This window comes from Arachis duranensis, chromosome 9 (genome assembly GCF_000817695.3).
Source record: "Arachis duranensis cultivar V14167 chromosome 9, aradu.V14167.gnm2.J7QH, whole genome shotgun sequence".
Lineage (NCBI taxonomy): Eukaryota > Viridiplantae > Streptophyta > Magnoliopsida > Fabales > Fabaceae > Arachis > Arachis duranensis.
In genome coordinates, this window is record NC_029780.3 from 56460337 (window position 1) to 56481189 (window position 20853).

At 35.1% G+C, this 20853-nt stretch overlaps 1 long non-coding RNA gene and 1 other non-coding gene across 2 annotated transcripts; one reads left to right on the forward strand and one right to left on the reverse strand.

Annotated features, from left to right (window-relative positions):
* Positions 1–1563: 1563 nt before the first annotated feature.
* On the forward strand, positions 1564–7674 carry LOC107465781 (uncharacterized). The gene is made up of 3 exons (XR_001587496.3): positions 1564–2032; positions 2123–2307; positions 4521–7674. It is a non-coding gene; the product is annotated as an uncharacterized LOC107465781 (long non-coding RNA).
* A 12376-nt stretch (positions 7675–20050) lies between these two features.
* LOC127742051 (small nucleolar RNA R71) lies at positions 20051–20158 on the reverse strand. Its single transcript, XR_008003238.1, has one exon. It is a non-coding gene; the product is annotated as a small nucleolar RNA R71 (small nucleolar RNA).
* Positions 20159–20853: the final 695 nt, after the last annotated feature.

Here is a 20853-nt window from a genome sequence, read left to right on the forward strand (position 1 = left end):
GTTGTATCTGAATTTTATTTAAATTCTTTTGTATAATATTTATCATTATTAATACGTTTATGATTATTATTACTTGGTGATGTTTGCTATGTGATTTTAATTAATAAAAACAAAATTTTTCTGGAATCTTCTATAAAACTAAATCGCAATATCGAACTAAAGGCTCAATAGTAAATAGTTAATAAAGGAAAGCAGGTTGGTAACACCTTACTTTCGGTATGATCATGACGTTCTAGAAGTTGGGTCATTGCAAATGGTATCAGAGTAGTTCGTTCCCGTTAGAACCTTGGGAATGGACTGACTATGCTTTATTGCATACTCTGAGTGTCTATCATGCTTTGTGACTTGTTCTGGTAACAAGAGTTTGAGTTTTATATGCATGACTGTCTGTTGATTAACGCTATTAGTTTACCAATGCATACCTCATGGTATTAGGTGTGGCCAACTTAATACTAATGATTTATGTACATGACAACACTAATAGGATATCTTAGACGAAATAAAAGTAATAGGTAATGCGATTAACGGGGTTTGGGAGCGTTAGAATTTATGAAGTTAGTTTCGATTCGACGTATAATCTTTATTCGTGCCATGCGAACTCGTGCCATGTTTTTCTTAGTTGCTTTCGTTGGAATTCTCTGGTTTGAATTTCCTCCATAGAATGTGATTTGATTGTTTTCTAACGATACCTTGTCATTCATGTATACCTTTACTTGCCTATGAATTTGATTGCTTACGTAACTCTTTGAATTTTCATTCTTGACAATGCCTATGCTTCTGTTCATATATTCTGTTTTCTTTGATTTAAGTTTGAATTTATTTTTTCTAGCAATTTTCGAGGGCGAAAATTTTTCTAAGGTGGGTAGAATGTAACAATCCTAGTTTTTGAAAAATCAAATAGTTAGATATTTGCGATTTATTGATAATTTTATTTTAAGAAAATTATTTTGCTAAAGGTAGTTAAATAGAGTTTCATGATAATTGGAGTTTAAATTAATTAAAATTTTTATATAATCTTTATTTCATATTTGATATAATTAAAATTATAATTTTCATAATTGAAAAATAAGAAGAATTGTATAATCTAATTTAAATAAATTCTATTTTGAATGAATTATGTTATTAATTTAAACTCCTAGAAATTATTTTATTAGAAGTGATTAGATTGATATTTATAAATACCTTAATTCAATTATTATTTTTGTACAATTGTTATTATTAGTTATTTTATAATTTGAAATTAATATTCTGATGATAGAAAAATAATATAGATTTATATAATTTAATTTAAAAAATTGATATTTGAATTTAAATTGCACTTTATAAAATATAATTAACTTGTTTATTTTATAATTTAAATTAGAAATAATTGATTGAATTTGGCAATATGTTGATAAATAATGTTCTTAAGTATTTTTAATAGAGTATACTTGATTTTAAAATTACTCTATTCTCCAATTTTATCAAAATATTTATTCAAATCTATCTATAATCCGTTATTAAATCTTAATTCTTAAACCTAAATTTCAAAATTGAATGAGAAACCCTAATTCCACAGGATCCTCCGTGTCGCACCGCCGATCTGTCACAGTGCTACTGCGTCACCATCACGCCAGGGTGCTGCTGTTGAAGTCATTCCTGCCGCCGCTGCTACTAGGGTTTGTCGCCGTTGATGAAGCTTCAGCCGCCGCTGAGGAAGGGAGCTCGAACGCCGTCGCTGGGAAGGAGGATTGGCCGTCACCGAACAGAACGCGACAATACTGAGAGACATCACCATTGTTGACGCTGGAGCTCGACAAGGGCTGTAGCGCCGTCGCCAAACCACCGCGCCAACGTAGCTGTCTCCGGGAAAGTCGTTGGAGCTTGCTGAGGATATTGTTCTGGTTCTGAAGCAATTCATCCATGTCAGTGCTCATTTTTATCCCCTGTTCTGCCTCTGCCTCTAGGTTCTGTGAGTTGCCGGAGCTCTCTGCCACCGGGAACCAACATTCGAGCTGCCCAGGAAACCACCATTAGAACCACTACTGTTTTGGTAAGCTCTGCCCCCTGTTTCTGCTTCCTTGTCCTACCAATTTATTTCTACTTTGAAGCTTGTCCCTGAAACTGTTTATATTTTATAAAGAGATTATTGTAAATTACCTTGCCGCCGCCGTTAGTAGAGGTAGCTGCCGGCTCTATTTGGAGACTGCTGCTAAGTCACCACCGAAGCTAAGAGCATGTGCTGGGATCTGATGGGGCACCGCTGCTGCTGTGGATTCGTAATATTGGGTTTACCGCGTTTAAATTCTTCAATTATGACTAATTTAGGTAGGGGATTTATTTCAAAATTAACAATTTTAACTTATGAATGCCAATGAGGTTTAGTGAGTAATTGCAAATAATTCATAAATATGATTAATTGATAGGAATAAGCTTGGTTTGAGGTTGTGAAATTTGGATTAAGTTTGGTACTGAGATGATATTCTGGTGTTTCAATTAGTTTATTGAGTTTAGGTTATGGCTGAGAATGTCACTGGGTTTTGTTATTGTGAATAATTAATTTGACAAGGTTAATTTTGGTTAATGCTGTGACTGATATTGGTTTTCTGATTTTGATGGATTTGTTGAAAATTCTGACTTGTGTGATATTGCTGAATTGGTTGAAATGTGGCTGTGAATGGTAATTCATTTGATAATACTTGTTACACTGAAATTTGATGAGTTAACTATTGAAAAGTTGTCGTATTGATAATTGATGAACTGAGTTGGATTTGTGTTTGGTTTGGGATTATTGTGATGATGGTTTGAGTTTTGGCTGTATTTTGATTATTGAGAATAAGCGTTTGTTGTTTGATTTTAGTAATCTGATATGTCAAAATGGCTGTGAAATTGATTGTGACTGGTTGGAATTGGTTTTGATGCTTGCTAATATTGATTTGTGATTAATCAGAATTATGTTTGAGAACTGCTAAAAGATTGAAGTTTGATTACCGAGTTGTTCTCTTGAAATATGACTTCTAAAATAAAATAGCTACTGTTAACAAGTAAATGACTTTAATTTATGGAAGGCTGATTTTTGGGGTTACTGGTTGATTGAGTTTAATTTTGAAAGGATTCTATGATATGTTGAAAATAGTTATAAATTGATAAGATGGAAGTTGGATAGATGGATTATGTGGAAATAGCGGAGTATGATTTAATTGTTGATTATTGCGAATTATGAGTTTCTGATTGATTGAAAATCTCCTGTTGTGATAATTGTTGAAAAAGGTTTGATAAGATGTTGAAAAGAAGGAACCCGTAAGGGTGGCTAAGTTCGAGTTTTAGGGGAGGTGCTGCCAAAATTTTATAAAATCTGAGGTTTTATTTGAGAAGTTATTTTAGAAGACTTAGATTTGGAAAATGATTATTTAAGTTTTATTTAGTTAAGAAAAGAATTAGTCTATTTTAAATTCGATTTACCAAAGAAAGGTTTATGTTTCAAAATTAAATTATTTAAGAAAGAAACTATGTTTTGAGATTGATTCAATATACAAATAATTATGTTTTAAGCTTGAAATAACGGATTACTTTATAGAAGTTTGATGAATTTATAATATTTGAATTTGAATAGTAAAGAGAGATGATTTTTGAGACTTTGGAAAGTTAGTAAACTTGAGAAAGAGTTTTATTTGATTACTTCTAATGAGAGGTTTTGTTTTGAAAAGTGTTTAATGAATTTAAAATAAATGATTTTCTTAAGTCTTTTAATAGAGAACTAAATTGAAAAATAGTTTTAAGGTTGGCTTGACTCAAGATTGCCAAAGTAGAGATTATGAACTGATAATTGGTTAAATTCGGGAAGTACCCACGAACTGAATGATCGTTGATCTCGGGGAAACCTATAAATTGTTATTTGTTTTATATGCGGAAAAAACCCACGAACTGATAATCATTGATTACGGGAATAACCCATGAATTGCTGTATGTTGATCTCGGGTATAATCCACGAACTGAAGATCATTGTTTGCTGTGTATTGATCTTGGGTATAACCCACGAATTGAAGATCTCTGTTTTGTTTGTGTATTGATCTCGGGGAATAACCCACGAATTGAAGATCTCTGTTTTGTTTGTGAAATGATCTCGGGGAATAACCCACGAACTGAGGATCACTGTTTTCCCTTGTGCGTATATTATGAGGTCGGGCTTTGCGCCTACTTCCGGTAGTCACGAAGGAGTGGTATTCTTACCATCGACACATATGCACTAAGGACACAAAGGGAAACCATATCTGGGACTTGTTCCTAGGTAATGTCGGGCTGCAGGGTGTAAACCGACACGTGAGCTCATGGCCTGCTTAGGACAGACATGCATCATATTTGATTGTGTTTGCCTGTACTACTTCTCTGTGATTGTGTTGTTTCTCTTATTATGATTTACTTGTGTATTGAATTGAGTTTCTTACTTATGCTAGTAGTTTATGAATGGATAGAGATGATTAATATCTATTGTTATGACTAAGAATCAATTATGTGGCTGAAAGATATTTAATATGACAAAGGAACATGAATGCTCACAACCCCCACAAACCTCCCTAAACCAAAGATGCTCAACACTGATTGAAAGATATGAAGAGGAGATGAAGAAATCATGGGAAGAACAACAAACCTCTTCTATGAAAGTGCTATTAAAATAAATGTTGAGTGTAAAAGAGGAAGTGGAAGAACAAAAAAGTGAGGAGGACAATCAAGGACGTCTAAACTCAAGTGAAGCAGAAAATCACATGAAGGAAAGGCTCATGGAACAACCAATTCAGAAGGCTCTGGATGAAGATAAAACTCCAAAAATCACACAGCAACCATGTCTTGACATCCAAGAAGTGAAGGCAATTAACAAAAGCACCAAGAAGAGGATTGTGACCAAGATACCAAGGACAACATTCAAGAGAAGGTCAATTGCAAACAATCCTCCCGCTGATCCAACAAGCAAGCTCAATCAAGCCAATTTCAAAAGGAAGCTTGCTGAGAATAAACCAAGAAAGGGGACAATAGTTGAAACCTTTCCCCCCTTTAGGTCATTCTTCTTAACAAATTGGAAGAAGAGGAAAAAAGTGAAGAACAGGTAGACAGTAGGTACATTTCTTCTCCTTGCTTTGTTTAAATTTCAATAAATTGACATATGATTACATTCTAAGTTTGGTGTTGCCATGTAACACTTTGTTTTCAATTCCTTTGAATGATTGCATCAATTTTACATGGAAGTGACACACTAAGATTCTAAGTTTGGTGTACCACTTATTTTTCTATGCAACTCATTCAGCAACACCACTTGTCTGGATAATCATAATGCCCTTTTTGCAGTGATATTTTCTCTTTTTTTAGTTGGACAATATTAGTCTTCTCTTTGTTTTGGCCATTTCCTTGTTTTAATGCTTTCTGTTATTAACTATTTTTGTGAATACATCACAAAGAGATCCTCGTTCATCACAGATTCTTGGCTTGGTGATTGTATTTAATATATAACAGTTTCTTTTGTTTAGTTTTAGTTCAATTAAATTGAATATGGTTGAATTCTAAGTTTGGTGTTGCTATGCAACAAAATTTGGTTCCAATGTTTACTAGATACTTGCATCAATTCCAAGTGAAAGTGTCACACTAAGTTTGGTGTGCCACTTATCTTTTATGCAATGTATCATGCACACCCTCTTACTTTTGCAACCATAATGTTTCTGTTTCTCTGTGCCTTGATTGTTATCCTCAATTTTGCTTGTTTGAAACACATGTACCACTAACATTTCATTGTGTAAGACACTCATGATCTATCTTAGTCCCATCACCACTGTTCTAATTGTTGCTTGAGGATGAGCAAGCATTCTGAGTTTGGTATGGGAAGGAGAAGAATAGGAGGAAAATGACAACAATAGAGAAGATAAATTACAAGGTTGTAAAGTTCCTTTTCCTCTCATTTGTTTCCAACATTTTAATTTGCATGATTGTCTTTAACTTCTCTGTATGCATGTGTGGTATGAATAAGCATAGTTTGAATCTCGATTTGTAACATCTTGCTGTGACATCATGACTACCAACTTGAGTTTTGTAAATTCCAAAGCAATAAATTATCATGATCATAAACAAACAAGGAATTAAAGAAGAATTTAGCATGTGCATACAAGTATTGGAAGGCTAGTAGGATTAATTGTTGCTCAATTGCATTAGATTTTACTTAATTGAAGTTTTTCATCTGGAACATTTTGTGAAATCTTTTGAAATCATGAAAACCTTGAAAAAAGCAAAAAAGAGCAAGAAAAGAAAAAGGGAAAGAATGAGAAAGCTGAAGGCTCTGAGTACCAATGGCAATTTATTTGTTAAGTACTTGTGGTGTTTATGTATCAAGTCAAATGCTTGAAAACAAAACACTTAGAAGTCAAGGCTAGGCTCAAGTGCAAAAGCACTCCCTCAAAGCTCAAGGTTCTGAGCATCAATGATTAGAGAGTCAAAGAAAAGAAAAAAAAATGAGCTTAATGAAATCCTCTCATTCAAATGCTTGTTGTGTTTCTGTATCAAGTGGTAATACTTGAAAACAAAGCATTTAGAATCGTAGCTTTTTTATTAACTCATGGGGCAAAGCATCCAAAAGGAGAAGCTAATAAGAAAAAAAAATCTAAAGCTTGTTTCAAGGAAGAATTATAACAAAAAGATTTCATAAATTGAGCTAGATAGAAGCATCAATCATTTACATTTCTTTTGTGATTGTAGCATGCATAGAAAACTAGCTAACCATGAACATTGAGTTGCTAATCTTCATACCTTGGATTGTCAATCTTTATTGCATGATTCTTTTCTTGTTTGGGGACAAGCAAGGTTTAAGTTTGGTGTTGTGATGACATGTCATCATGTCATGTTTTTCTATGCTCTTTCATACAAGAAATTTATGATTTGTGCTCAAATATTGCATTCTTTTGTGCTTAAATGGTACATTTCTGGACTTTACTATGAGTTTATGTATTTTTCTATGATTTCAGGTATTTTCTGGCTGAAATTGAGGGACCTAAGCAAAAAATTTGATTCAGAGGCTGAGAAAGGACTAAAGATGCTGTTGGATTCTGACCTCTCTGCACTCGAAGTGAATTTTCTGGAGCTACAGAAGCTCAATTAGCGCGCTTCCAATTGCGTTGGAAAGTAGACATCATGGGCTTTTTAGCAATGTATAATTGTCCATACTTTGCTCAAGATTTGATGGTCCAAACTAGCGTCCAAAGGCCCACCCAAGACCCTTTTTTGGCGTAAAACGCCAAAACTGGCACCAAAGCAGAAGTTAAACGCCCAAACTGGCACCAAAACTAGCGTTTAAACTCCAAGAAGAGCCTATGAACATTAAAGCTTCAATGCTCAGCCAAAACACACACCAAGTGGGCATCGGAAGTGGATTTCTGCACTATCTACACTTAGTTACTCATTTTTTGTAAACCTAGTTTACTAGTTTAGTATAAATAGCACTTTTTACTATTGTATTCACATCTTTAGATCATTTTTGAGACTATCTTTGGATCATTTTTGATCTCTTGATCACGTTTTGGGGGCTGGCCATTCGGCCATGCCTAGACCTTCATCACTTATGTATTTTCAACGTTGGAGTTTCTACATCTCATAAATTAAGGTGTGGAACTCTGCTGTTCCTCATGAATTAATGCAAAGTACTATTGTTTTTCTATTCAATTCATGCTTATTCTTGTTCTAAGATATTCACTCGTACTTCAACCTGATGGATGTGATGATCCGTGACACTCATCATCATCATCCCTTATGAACGTGTGCCTAAAAACCACCTCCGTTCTATCTGCAAGAGCTTGAGTGTGTATCTCTTGGCCTCCTAGTTCACGACGCATGGTTGCCTCTCCTGACAAAGAGCCTTCCGTTCCGTGAGATCAGAGTCTTCGTGGTATAAGCTAGAATCAATTGGCAGCATTCTTGAGATCTGAAAAGTCTAAACCTTGTCTGTGGTATTTCGAGTAGAATCTGGGATGGGATGACTGTGACGAGCTTCAAACTCATGACTGTTGGGCGCAGTGACAGTGTGCAAAAGGATCAATGGATCTTATTTCGACACGATCAAGAACCGATAGCTAATTAGCCATACGGGAAACCGTAGCGGATATGTTTTTACTGAGAGGCCGGATGGTAGCCATTGACAACGGTGATCCACCAACATACAGCTTGCCCTGGAAGGGAGTACGCATGAGTGGATGAGGACAATAGGAAAGCAGAGGCTCAGAGGGAACAAAGCATCTCCATACGCTTATCTGAAATTTTCACCAATGAATTGCATAAGTATCTCTATCCTATTTTATGTTTTATGTCTCTTTTTATTATCATAACCTTATAACCAGTTGAATCCGCCTGACTGAGATTTACAAGTTGACCATAGCTTACTTCAAGCCGACAATCTCCGTGGGATCGACCCTTACTCATGTAAGGTATTACTTGAACGACCCAGTGCACTTGCTGGTCAGCTATGCGGAGTTGTGAAAAGTGTGATTTATGATTTCGCATACCAATAATTATTGATTGTTAGATGACAAACAAATCGGGAAAAACATGATTAAAGGAAGATTGAGTGATCAACCTTAAACACTTGAGCGACTAGAGTGCAAACACTTCTGGTAAGGGTTTGATGCTCAATTCCTTGTTCCCGGCTTTCATGAGCTTTCTTCATGCAATTATATACACTCCGCTTTGATGCTTTGAATTGGTAGAGTCATGAATTGTTTAGTCATCTTGGCCCTATGTGCTCATATATATATATATTCTTGAAAGTTGATCTACCTTTGACGAAGTAGATAGATACATTTGCATTAGTTGCATGCATATAGATAGATTCCATATCAATAAACTCCTTCTCCTATGTTCTTTGGTCTTTAATGTTAACCATGAGGATATGCTTGGTTTAGGTGTGGGGAAATTTGATGCGCCACTATTTTGTGGTATATTTTGTGCGTAATTTAGAGGATTTCATCAACTTCCTTCACACTTATTCAAATAAAATACACAGTTTTGTGTTTCCTTCCTAATTTTGCTTAATGGTTGAAAAAATCCACTTGTCTGGACTTTACTATGAGTTTGTGTGTTTTTCTGTAATTTCAGGTATTTTCTGACTGGAATTGAGGGACCTAAGCAAAAGTCTGATTCAGAGACTGAGAAAGGACTGCAGATGCTGTTGAATTCTGACCTTCCTGCACTCGAAGTGTATTTTTTGGAGCTACAGAAGCACAATTGATGCGCTCTTAATTTTGTTGGAAAGTAGACATCTTGGGCTTTTAAGAAATGTATAATAGTCCATACTTTGCCCGAGATTTGATGGCCCAAACTGACATTTAAACGCCCACTAGAGACCTTTTTTCTGGCGTAAAATGCCGAAACTGGCACAAGAATTGGAATTAAACGACCAAACTGGCATCCAAGTTGGCGTTTAACTCTAGAAAAGGCCTATGCACGTGTAAAGCTCAATGCTCAGCCCAAGCACACACCATGTGGGCCCGGAAGTGGATTTCTGCACTATATGCACTTAGTTACTTATTTTCTATAATCCTTAGTAGTTTAGTATAAATAGCACTTTTTACTATTGTATTTCATCTTTGGATCATCTTTTGATATTGGGATCACTTTTGTGCAACTTTTCATATTTGGGGAGGCTGTCCATTCGGCCATGCCTAGACCTTTTTCTCTTATGTATTTTTCAACGGTGGAGTTTCTACACCTCATAGATTAAGGTGTGGAGCTCTGCTGTTCTTCATGAATTAATGCAAGTACTATTGTTTCTATTTCAATTCACGCTTACTTCTTCTCCAAGATATACTCTCGTACTTAATTCAGTTAAGTCAGAATGAAGGGGTGATTCGTGATAATCACCCACTATCTTCGTTGCTCACTTAGCCAAGATCTGCGTGCCTGACAACCACAAGCAGTCTACATGATATTCAACGTAGTCATTGGACAACAGCCGGAGTATAGTCTCTTGGGTCTCTGATCCACGGACCGAGTCCGTGAGGTTAGAACCTTTGTGGTATAGGCTAGAACCAATTGGTAGCATTCCTGAGATCCGAAAAGTCTAAACCTTGTCTGTGATATTTCGAGTAGGATTTGGGACGGGATGACTGTGACGAGCTTTAAACTTACGAATGCTGGGCGCAGTGACAGTGTGCAAAAGGATAGAGAGTTCCTATTCCGACACAAGTGAGAACCGACAGATGATTAGCCGTGCAGTAGCTGTGCCTTGTATTTTTCATCCGAGACGAGAAATCCAACAGTTGATTAGCCGTACAGAAACCGTAGCTGGACCATTTTCACTGAGAGGATGGATGGTAGCCATTAACAACGGTGATCCACCAACATACAGCTTGCCATGGAAGGGAGCACGCATGATTGGATGAAAACAATAGGTATCTTTATTTTAATTTATGTTTGCTTTATCTTTCAATTATCAAAACTCATAACCAATTGAATCCGCCTGACTAAGATTTACAAGATGACCATAGCTTGCTTCAAGTCGGCAATCTCCGTGGGATCGACCCTTACTCAATTAAGGTTTTATTACTTGGACGACCCAGTGCACTTGCTGGTTAGTTGTACCGGAGTTGTAAAAAGTGTGAATCACAATTCCGTGCACCAAGTTTTTGGCATCGTTGCCGGGGATTGTTCGAGTTTGGACAACTGCAGGGTTCATATTGTTGCTTAGATTAAGTAACCTTCTTTCTTGTTTCAACCTTTATTTTCTTTTCAAAAAGTTTTCGAAAAAAAATTATATAATACAAAAAAAATTTAATAAAATCAGAAAACCAAAAATTTTTTGTGTTTCTTGCTTGAGTCTAGTGTCAAATTTTATGTTTGGTGTCAATTGCATTTTTTTAATTTAATTTTCTTAAAATTTTCGAAAATATATGCATTGTGTTCTTCTTGATCTTCAAGTTGTTCTTGATTATTTTCGTTGTTTGATCTTTAAATTTTCTTATTTTGTGTCTTTTCTTGTTTTTCTTGTGCATTTTCGAATTTATGGTGTCTAAACATTAAAAATTTTTAAGTTTGGTGTCTTGCATGTCTTTCTTTTCTTAAAAATTTTCAAAAATATATTGTTGATGTTCATCTTGATCTTCAAAGTGTTCTTGGTGTTCATCTTGACATTCAAAGTATTTTTGCATATTTTTCTTGTTTTGATCTTAAATTTTTTTGTCTTGTGTCATTTTGTTGTTTTTCTCTTTCTTCATTAATCCAAAAAAAATAAAAAATAATATCTTTTCCTTATTTTACTCATAAATTTCGAAATTTTGGGTTGACATAGTCAAAGATTTTTAAAATTTAGTTGTTTCTTGTTAATCAAGTCAAAATTTCAATTTAAAAATTCTATCTTTTCAAATATTTTTCAAAATCAAATCTTTTTCATTTTTCTTTTATATTTTTTTTTTTCGAAATTTTTTTTAAAATTAAATTTCAAAATCTTTTTCTTAATTTTATTTCATAATTTTCGAAATTATTGCTAACATTTAATGTTGTGATTCAAAAGTTTCAACTTTGTTACTTTCTTGTTAAGAAAGGTTCAATCTTTAAGTTCTAGAATCATATCATTTAGTTTCTTGTTAGTCAAGTTATCAACTTTAATTTCAAAAATCAAATCTTTTTAATTTCTTTTTCAAAATAAATTTCAATCATATCTTTTTCAAAATTTAATTTCAAAATCTTTTTCTAACTTCTTATCTTTTAAAAATTTGATTTTCAAACCTTTTCAACTAATTACTTGATTTGTTTGTTTTAATTTTAAAAATTTACTATTTCTTATCTTTTTCAAAATTATCTAACTATTTTTCCACTTCTAATTTTCGAAAATCACTAACCAATTTTTTAAATTTTTTAATTAACTAATTATTTTAAATTCTAATTTTATTTTATTTCTTTTAATATTTTCGAAACTAACTTAATTAATTAAATAAAATAAAAATATTTTTCTTTTCCCTCTTCTTAAAATTCGAATACTCTCTCTCTCATCTCTTTCTATTTATTTTATTTAATTGCTAACACTTCTCTTCTACTCATAATTCGAACCCCTCCCTCTTCTCTCTGTTCGAATTACTCGTCTACTCTCTCTTCTCATTCTTCTATTCTTCTATTCTTATACTCACATAAAGGAATCTCTATACTGTGACATAGAGGATTCTACTACTCTCTTTGTTCTCTTCTTTTTCATATGAGTAGAAACAAGGATAAAGACATTCTTGTTGAAGCTGATCCTGAACCTGAAAGAACTCTGAAGAGAAAGCTAAGAGAAGCTAAAGCACAACACTCCGGAGAGGACCTTACAGAAAATTCCGAAAAAGAAGCAGACATGGCAGCCAAACCCAACAACAATGCTAGAGATGCAAGGAAAATGTTTGGTGACTATATTGCACCAACTTCCAACTTCTATGGAAAAAGCATTTCAATTCCTACCATTGGAACAAACAACTTTGAGCTTAAGCCTCAATTAGTTTCTCTAATGCAGCAGAATTGTAAGTTTCATGGACTTCCATCGGAAGATCCTCATCAGTTCTTAGCTAAATTCTTGCAGATCCGTGATACTGTTAAGACCAATGAGGTTGATCCCAAGGTCTACAGACTTATGCTTTTCCCTTTTGCTATAAGAGACAGAGCTAGGATATGGTTGGACTCACAACCTAGAGAAAGCCTGAACTCTTGGGACAAGTTGGTCACTGCTTTCTTGGCCAAATTCTTTCCACCTCAAAAGCTGAGCAAGCTTAGAGTGGATGTCCAAACCTTCAGATAGAAAAAAAGGTGAATCCCTTTATGAAGCTTGGGAAAGATACAAGCAATTGATCAAAAGGTGTCCTTCTGACATGCTTTCAGAATGAAACATCTTGGATATATTCTATGATGGTCTGTCTGAATTATCCAAGATGTCATTGGACCACTCTTCTGGTAGATCTCTTCATCTAAAGAGAACCCCTACAGAAGCTTAGGAACTCATTGAAGTGGTTGCAAATAACCAGTTCATGTACACTTCTGAAAGAAATTTTATGAGTAATGGGATGACTCAGAAGAAAGGAGTTCTTGAGGTTGATACTCTGAATGCCTAACATGGCGGAAAAATCACCAATCAAGAGTTTATAGAGAAAACAACGTTGCAAGTATAGCTCTTAACCAATGTTGATTTCACGTATCAATTTAGAAGGGGTCATCACAAAATTTAGAAATAAAATACTGGGAGTATGAATCCCAGGTCGTCTCCTAACGAGTTGTAGAGAGAGTGCTATTTTATTAATCAGAGTTTTTCCAAGAAATTTTTGAGTTTGAGAAACAGAGAAATAAATAATAGTAAATTCAGATAAAAGCCTTGACCGGGAGAAGAGTAATTGGAAGTTTTATCCTTGTTGGAAATCCCCAAGTGTAATTGTAAAGGATTGTTGTCTTACTTGGTCATCCCTTAATTGGGAAAGTCAAGTAACTAATTAACAAACTATATCCTCAGGTCCTAATCCTCTCCTAAGGAAGGATTAGAGTTAGAGACTAGAGTTGTCAGTCATCAACCATCCATTAGGATTAACACTTGACTATTCCAACTGAAGGTTCTCCTTTTAATCAACTTCCAATCAAGTTAGAGAACTACTCCATTATCATGAACGTATACTTCACAGGATTAAAAAGGGAATAAAAGGAAGACATGATAAACAATAATTAAAAATCAATTAAAAATAAAAATGGTTCTTTGTATTAATAACTTCTAAAATCATGAACATACTTATCTAAACAGAGTCAATGGGCAATAAAAGAGAAAAGGAATAGAGAAACAAACTATAATGAGGAAGCTCCAACGTAGGTAATGAATCTTCTCAATATCCAAAGCAAAGCAAAAGCAAAAGTATAAAACTAATAAGCTATGAATGTAAAGAAAACCTATAGGGAGAGTGATTCTCTCTAGATTCCGATCCAAAATCCGAAAACTATGCTAATGAGAATGTGTGCTGAGTCTCTGCATGTTCCCTTGCTCTATTCTATGTTTCTGGGACGAAAACTGGGTCAAAACACGACCCGAAATTACCCCAGCATTTTTTTGTTAATTTTGCAGCTCGCGCATGTCACGCGTACACGTCAGTCATGCGTACATGTCATTGGTCATTTTGGCGTGTCACGTGTTCACGTCAAGCACGCGCTCGCGTCATATTGCAGAACTCCAATCCACGCGTACGCGTTAGGCACGCGCACGCATCGCTGCAAATTTCTCCATATCGCGCGCATGCGTGAGCCATGCATGCGCATTGATGCTCGCTGGTTATCTCCTTAGTTTCTTGTGTTCCTTTCATTTTTGCAAGCTTCCTTTCCATCCTCTAAGTCTTTCCTGCCCTATAAAGCCTGGAACACTTAACACACGGATCACGGCATCGAATGGTATAAATGAGACTTAAAATACACAAATCAAAGACTGTAGGAAGCAAGCTTTCAATCACAGAACAAAACTAGGAAGAAATTGTAAAACCATGCAAATCATATGAATAAGTGGGCAACGTGATGAGCGGATAATTTATACGATTTTTGGCATTGTTTTTAGGTAGTTTTTAGTAGGATCTAGCTACTTTTAGGGATGTTTTTATTAGTTTTTATGCAAAATTCACATTTATGGACTTTACTATAAGTTTGTGTGTTTTTTTGTGATTTTAGGTACTTTCTGACTGAAATTGAGGGATCTGAGCAAAAATCTGATAGGAGGCTGAAAAAGGACTACAGATGCTGTTGGATTCTGACCTCCTTGCACTCGAAATTGATTTTCTGGAGCTACAGAACTCCAAATGGCGCGCTCTCAATTGCGTTGGAAAGTAGACATCCAGGGCTTTCCAGAAATATATAATAGTTTAAACTTTATTCGAGTTTAAATGATGCAAACTGGCGTTCAACGCCAGCTCTATGCTGTATTCTGGAGTAAAACGCCATAAACACGTCACAAACTAGAGTTAAACGCCAAAAAGACGTTACAACTTGGCGTTTAACTCCAAGGAAGGCCTCTACACATGAAAGCTTCAATGCTCAGCCTAAGCACACATCAATTGGACCCCGAAAGTGGATTTCTGCATCATTTACTTATCTTTGTAACCCTAGTAACTAGTTTAGTATAAATAGGACTTTTCACTATTGTACTAGGAGCTTTGAGTTTAGTTTTATGCTATCTTAGACTCTTATGGGGGCTGGCCATTCGGCCATGCCTGGACCATTATCACTTATGTGTGGAGCTCTGCTGTACCTCGAATATTAATGCAAAGTACTATTTTTCTTCTATTCAATTCACGCTTATTCTTATTCTAAGATATCCATTCGCACTCAAGAACCTGATGAATGTGATGATTATGTGACGCTCATCATCATTCTCACTTATGAATGTGTGCCTGACAACCACTTTCATTCTACATGCAAATAAGCTTGAATGAATATCTCTTGGATTCCTTGATCAGAATCTTCGTGGTATAAGCCAGAATCCATTGGCATCATTCTTGAGAATTTGGAAAGTTTAAACATTGTCTGTGGTATTCCGAGTAGGATTCAGGGATTGAATGACTGTGACGAGCTTCAAACTCGCGACTGTAGGGCGTAGTGACATACGCAAAAGGATAGTAAATCCTATTCCTGCATGATCGAAAACCGACAGATGATTAGCCGTGCGGTGATAGCGCACCTGGACCATTTTCACTGAGAGAACGGACGGTAGCCATTGACAACGGTGATCCCCCAACATACAGCTTGCCATGGAAAGGAGTAAGAATGATTGGATGAAAGCAGTAGGAAAGCAGAGATTTAGAAGGAACACAGTATCTTTATGCGCTTATCTAAAATTCCCACCAATGAATTACATAAGTATCTCTGTCTTTATTTTATGCTTTATTTATCTTTATATTCGAAAACCATTATAACCATTAGAATCCGCCTGACTGAGATTTACAAGATGACCATAGCTTGCTTCATACCAACAATCTCTGTGGGATCGACCCTTACTCACGTAAGGTTTATTACTTGGACGACCTAGTGCACTTGCTGGTTAGTTGTGCGAAGTTGTGAAGAATGTGTGTGAACCATGGTATTGTGCACCAAGTTTTTGGAGCCGTTGCCAGGAATTGTTTGAGTTGTGAAAAGTATGAGTCACAATTTTTCCTATCACAATGATTTGATAAAAACCACTAAATTGAGCACAAGATAACCCATAAAATAGTGGTTTATCAATGCCATATTGGCTCAAAACAAAATATTAACTCAGCAAGTCAATATGATTTCTCAGAATCTGACTGGATTGCAAGCTGCATCCGGCAGTCGATGAGTGGATAATTTATACCTTTTGGCATTGCTTTTAGGTAGTTTTTAGTAGGATCTAGCTACTTTTAGGGATGTTTTATTAGTTTTTATACAAATTTCACATTTCTGAACTTTACTATGAGTTTGTGTGCTTTTCTGTGATTTCAGGTATTTTCTGGCTGAAATTGAGGGACCTGAGCAAAAATCTGATAGGAGGCTAAAAAAGGACTACAGATGCTCTTGGATTCTGACCTCCCTACACTCGAAATGGGTTTTCGGGAGCTACAGAACTTCAAATGGCGCGCTCTCAATTGTAGTGGAACGTAGACATCCAGGGCTTTCCAACAATATATAATAGTCCATACTTTATTCGAGTTTAGACAACGCGAACTGGCGTTCAACACCAACTCCATACTGTATTCTGGAGTAAAACGCCAGAAACACGTCACAAACCAGAGTTAAACGCCAAAAACACGTTACAACATGGCGTTTAACTCCAAGAGAAGCCTCTACACGTGTAAAGCTCAAGCTCAGCCCAAGCACACACCAAAGTGGGCCTTGGAAGTGGATTTCTGCACTTAGACTTATTTCTATAAACCCTAGTAACAAGTTTAGCATAAATAGAACTTTTTACTATTGTATTTACATCTTTGGATCATCTTTTGATCTCTTGATCACTCTTATGGGGGCTGGCCATTCGGCCATGCCTGGACCTCCAGTTCTTATGTATTTTCAACGGTAGAGTTTCTACACACCATAGATTAAGGTGTGGAGCTCTGCTGTACCTCGAGTATTAATGCAAAGTACTATTGTTCTTCTATTCAATTCACGCTTATTCTTATTCTAAGATATCCATTCGCACCCAAGAACCTGATGAATGTGATGATTATGTGACACTCATCACCATTCTCACTTATGAACGTGTGCCTGACAACCACTTTTGTTCTACATGCAAATAAGCTTGAATGAATATCACTTAGATTCCTTTATCAGAATCTTCGTGGTATAAGCTAGAATCCATTTGCAGCATTCTTGAGAATCCGGAAAGTCTAAACCTTGTGTGTGGTATTCCGAGTAGGATTCAGGGATTGAATGACTGTGACGAGTTTCAAACTCGCGACTGTAGGGCATAGTGACAGACGCAAAAGGATAGTAAATCCTATTCCTACATGATCGAGAACCGACAGATGATTAGTCGTGCGGTGACAGTGCACCTGGACTATTTTCACTGAGAGGACGGATGGTAGCCATTGACAACGGTGATCCCCCAACGTACAGCTTGCCATGGAAAGGAATAAGAATGATTGAATGAAAGTAGTAAGAAAACAAAGATTCAGAAGGAACACAGTATCTTCATGCACTTATCTGAAATTCCCACCAATGAATTACATAAGTATCTGTATCTTTATATTCGAAAACCATTATAACCATTAGAATCCGCCTGACTGAGATTTACAAGATGACCATAGCTTGCTTCATACCAACAATCTCCGCGGGTCGACCCTTACTCACGTAAGGTTTATTACTTGGACGACCTAGTGCACTTGCTGGTTAGTTGTGCGAAGTTGTGAAGAATGTGTGTGAACCATGGTATTGTGCACCAAGTTTTTGGAGCCATTGCCAGGAATTGTTCGAGTTGTGAAAAGTATGAGTCAGAATTTTGCTTATCAAATTTTGGCGCCGTTGCCGGGGATTGTTTGAGTTTGGACAACTGACGGTTCATCTTATTGCTCAGATTAGGTAATTTTCTTCTTGTTTTATTTTCTTTTGAAAAATTTTTCAAAAAATTTTTTTCTTTGTTTTTGTTTTTCCAAAAAAAAATTATTTTCGAAAAAAAATACAAAAAAAAATTTATAAAATCATAAAATCAAAAAAAAATTTTGTGTTTCTTGTTTGAGTCTAGTGTCAATTTTTAAGTTTGGTATCTTGCATGTTTTAATTTTTTCTCAAAAATTTTCAAAAAATTCATGCATGACGTTCTTCATGATCTTCAAGTTGTTCTTGGTAAGTCTTCTTGTTTGATCTTCATATTTTCTTGTTGTGTGTCTTTTCTTATTTTTCATATGCATTTTTAGTTTGTTAGTGTCTAAACATGAAAAGTCTCTAAGTTTGGTGTCTTGCATGTTTTTCTTTTCTTGAAATTTTTTCAAAAATAAGTTCTTGATGTTCATCATAATCTTCAAAGTGTTCTTGGTGTTCATCTTGACATTCATAGTGTTCTTGCATGCATCATTGGTTTTGATCCAAAATTTTCATGTTTTGGGTCATATTGGTATTTTTCTCTCTCCTCTTTAAAAATTCAAAAATAAAAAAATATCTTTTCCTTATCTTACTCATAAATTTCGAAATCTTTGGGTTGACTTAGTTAAAATTTTTTTAAAATAAGTTGTTTCTTGTTAGTCAAGTCAAGATTTCAATTTTAAAAATCTTATCTTTTCAAAACTTTTTCAAAAATTAAATCTTTTTCATTGTTCTTTTATATTTTCGAAAATTTTTTAAAACTGATTTTCAAAATCTTTTTCTTAATTTTATTTCATAATTTTCAAAAACTTTACTAACAATTAATGCGATTGACTAAAAAATTTGAAGTTTGTTACTTTTTTTGTTAAGAAAGGTTCAATATTTAAATTCTAGAATCATATCTTTTAGTTTCTTGTTAGTCAAGTAATCAATTTTAATTTTAAAAATCAAATCTTTTTAGTTTCCTTTTCAAATCTTTTCCAAAACAAATCTCAATCATATCTTTTTTCAAAATCAATTTGAAAAATCTTTTCTAACTCCTTATCTTTTCAAAATTGATTTTCAAATCTTTTTCAACTAACTAATTGATTTTTTGTTTGTTTTACTATTTCTTATCTTTTTCAAAACCACCTAACTACTTTCCTCTCTCTAATTTTCGAAAATCACCTCCCTCTTTTCCAAAAATCTTTTTATTTAACTAATTGTTTTAAATTTTAATTTTATTCCTTTTTATAAATTCGAATTTTAACTTTAATTTAAAATAAAAACAAAAATATTTTTCTTTTATTTTAGTTAATTTTCGAAAACTCGTCTCTCTCATCTTCTTCTATTTATTTATTTATTTACTAACACTTCTCTTCTACTCATAATTCAAACCCTCTTCTCTTCCCTCTCTGTGTTCGAATTCTTCCTCCTTTATTATTCTTCTCTTCTACTCACATTAAGGAATCTCTATACTGTGACATAGAGGATTCCATACTTTCTTTGTTTTCTTCTCTCTCATATGAGCAGGAACAAGGAAAAAGGCATTCTTGTTGAAGCTGATCCTGAACCTGAAAGGACCTTGAAGAGGAAGCTAAGAGCAGCTAAAGCACAGTACTTTAGAGAGGACCTAACTAAAATTTTTGAAAAGGAAAAGGATATGGCAGCCGAACACAACAACAATGCTAGGAAGATGCTTGGTGACTTTACTGCACCAAATTCTAACTTACATGGAAGAAGCATCTCAATTCCTGCCATTGGAGCAAACAACTTTGAACTAAAGCCTCAATTAGTTTCTCTGATGCAACATAATTGCAAGTTTTATGGACTTCCATCAGAAGATCCTTTTCAGTTCTTAACTAAATTCCTACAAATCTGTGATACTGTTAAGACCAATGGGGTTGATCCCAAGGTCTACAGGCTTATGCTTTTCCCTTTTGCTGTAAGAGACAGAGCTAGAATATGGTTGGACTCTCAACCTAAAGATAGCCTGAACTCTTGGGATAAGCTGGTCACGGCTTTCTTAGCCAAGTTCTTTCCTCCTCAAAAGCTGAGCAAGCTTAGAGTAGATGTTCAAACCTTCAGACAGAAAGAAGGTGAATCCCTCTATGAAGCTTGGGAGAGATACAAGCAACTGACCAAAAGGTGTCCTTCTGACATGCTTTCAGAATGGACCATCATGGATATATTCTATGATGGTCTATCTAAATTGTTTAAGATGTCATTGGACCATTTTGTAGGTAGATCTATTCACCTAAAGAAAATGCTTGCAGAAGCTCATGAACTCATTGACATGGTTGCAAATAACCAGTTTATGTACACTTCTGAAAGGAATCATGTGAATAATGGGATGCCTCAGAGGAAGGGAGTTCTTGAAATTGATGCTCTGAATGCCATATTAGCTCAGAATAAATTGTTGACTCAGCAAGTCAACATAATTTCTCAGAGTCTGAATGGATGGCAAAATGCGTCCAATAGTACTAAAAAAGGATCTTCTGAAGAAGAAGTTTATGATCCTGAGAACCCTGCAATGGCAGAGGTGAATTACATGGGTGAAGCCTATAGAAATACCTATAATCCTTCATGGAGAAATCGTCCAAATTTATCATGGAAGGATCAACAAAAGCCCCAACAAGGCTTTAATAATGGTGGAAGAAACAGGTTTAGCAATAGCAAGCCTTTTCCATCATCTTCTCAGCAACAGACAGAGAATTCTAAGCAGAGCCCCTCTAGCTTAGCAAACATAGTCTCTGATCTATCTAAGGCCACTTTAAGTTTCATGAATGAAACAAGGTCCTCCATTAGAAATTTAGAGGCACAAGTGGGCCAGCTGAGTAAAAAAGTTACTGAAACTCCTCC